The sequence below is a fragment of the Scardinius erythrophthalmus genome (assembly GCF_964197995.2).
Source record: "Scardinius erythrophthalmus genome assembly, chromosome: 4".
In the NCBI taxonomy this organism is placed as follows: domain Eukaryota; kingdom Metazoa; phylum Chordata; class Actinopteri; order Cypriniformes; family Leuciscidae; genus Scardinius; species Scardinius erythrophthalmus.
Genome location: NC_138224.1, coordinates 756855 through 759354, shown reverse-complemented (window position 1 = coordinate 759354; position 2500 = coordinate 756855). Strand labels below are relative to the sequence as shown.

General features: G+C 37.8%; 1 protein-coding gene across 1 annotated transcript in view; it reads right to left on the bottom strand.

The window, feature by feature from the left end:
* syn3 (synapsin III) overlaps positions 1–2500 on the bottom strand; it is a gene marked incomplete at its 5' end in the record, with an annotated part of 64996 nt that overhangs the window by 4475 nt on the left and 58021 nt on the right. The window lies entirely within an intron of this gene.

The window sequence follows — 2500 nt, the reverse complement described above, 5'->3', positions numbered from 1 at the left end:
TTGGTTTAAACGTCTGAACACTAGTTAACTGCTGGATCTGCTGGTTTAATCATCTGAACACTAGTTAACTGCTGGTTTAATCATCTGAACACTAGTTAACTGCTGGTTTAATCATCTGAACACTAGTTAACTGCTGGTTTAATCATCTGAACACTAGTTAACTGCTAGTTTAATCATCTGAACACTAGTTAACTGCTAGTTTAATCATCTGAACACTAGTTTATGCGTCTGAACGCTAGTTGGTTTAAGCGTCTGACTCTGAACGCTAGTTAACTGCTGGTTTATGCGTCTGAACCAGTGGCGGCTGGTGATAATTATTTTTTGGGGGGGGCGCATTTTTTTTGGGGGGGGGGGGGCAAAATACAAAGCAGAAACTAAAAAGCTATTTTGATCTCTTTTTATTTACATTTCAGACCAACAAAGTAGTAACAAAAAGCATGTTTCCTACTTGAACATAATGTTGCTCTCCTTTATACAGACCCTTTCCAAAAATTAGAATATCATGGAAAAGTTAAATTATTTTAGGAATTCTTCAATGTGAAACTAATTTTATAAAAAAGGCTGATTGCTTGCAAAGTGAGATATTATAAGCATTGATTTTTTTTTATCATTTTGATGATTATGGCTTACAGCTTATGGAACCCACGAAATCAAAATTTTTGAAAATTAGAATATTACATGAAATCACACTGTAGTAGTTACACAGTAATCCCATGGTCATTGAACCAGGTTTTGGTTATTTTGGCAGTGTGGGCAGGTGAAAATCCTGCTGAAAATCATCTTCATCTTCATTAAGCATCTTCATAAAGCTTTTCTGCTGAAGGAAGCATGAAGTGCTCTAAATGTCCTGGTAGACGGCTGCGTTGACTCTGGACTTCCAGGACATTAGAGCACTTCATGCTTCCTTCAGCAGAAAAGCTTTATGAATTGCATGGCATCTACTTTGTATTCTTCATAAAGCAATGTTCTATGCATTTGTCCCTGTCAAATAAATATTAAATAAATAAAACTCATGCTAACTTAGTGTTTAGCTAACTTAGTGAAGATTATTAGTACCAGACAAAAAGACGACGTACGTTATATGTAAAAAAACTGCACATTGAAACATATGTTTGCGATGTCTGCCATCATATTCCGGTCTCTCTTCAACGTCTCATAAGTTAGCATTTGTTTGTTGTAACGTGGCTGTTGTACTGCGATGCCCACCGTGTCAGAGTTCATCTGCTGTCAGTCAATCCTGCATCACCATGGCGCACACACTTAACGTTACCATGCTTCGTCCTCTGTCACTTGCCTGCTGCTGGATGTGTAAATCTGGTTGTTCCGGTCCGAGATCCTTAATCTTTTTTTTTCTTCAAGCGAAAGTATTGAGAAAGGGTTTTTTTGTAAATAAATAACAGAATTTGGATTAACTGCTGCCACTGCGCAATAAAAAGTGATCAGCGTAGTTAGTAGCAAGCAAGGTTGGTTATTTTCCGCCGCGTACAGTTGAATGACAGGTGACGAGAACCAATCAGATTGGATAAAATAACATGTATCCAATTATGATTGGCCAGGGACGCAACGACTTGCGCCCCGAGGAGGATCTTTAAGAAACCAATCAGAGACCAGCTTCAGGTCACATGCTGCCCGAGAATTTGTGTACTCACATAGACACCCATGTGTCCGGCGTCCCTCGCCCATGAAACATATTGAAAAACATAGTAAATAGTTAATCGATTAAAGACAGTTTTTATTACATTCTGAGGCTCTTACTACCAGCCGGCACATGAGTAAACTATTATTTTATTTTTTTTATTTCATTTTAATATAATGTTTTTACACATGTTAATTTCTGAAATGTTGATGGGGGCGGCGCCCCAGCGCCCCCTATGGACAAGCCGCCACTGGTCTGAACACTAGTTAACTGCTAGTTTAATCATCTGAACACTAGTTAACTGCTAGTTTAATCAACTGAACACTAGTTAACTGCTGGTTTAATCATCTGAACACTAGTTAACTGCTAGTTTAATCATCTGAACACTAGTTAACTGCTAGTTTAATCATCTGAACACTAGTTAACTGCTAGTTTAAACGTCTGAACACTAGTTTATGCGTCTGAACGCTAGTTGGTTTAAGCGTCTGAACACTAGTTAACAGCTAGTTTAAACGTCTGAACGCTAGTTAACTGCTGGTTTAATCATCTGAACACTAGTTAACTGCTAGTTTAATCATCTGAACACTAGTTAACTGCTGGTTTATGCATCTGAACGCTAGTTAACTGCCGGTTTAATCATCTGAACACTAGTTAACTGCTATTTTAATCATCTGAACACTAGTTAACTGCTGGTTTAATCATCTGAACACTAGTTAACTGCTAGTTTAAACGTCTGAACGCTAGTTAGCTGCTGGTTTAATCATCTGAACACTAGTTAACTGCTAGTTTAATCATCTGAACACTAGTTAACTGCTAGTTTAAACGTCTGAACACTAGTTAACTGCTAGTTTAATCATCTGAACA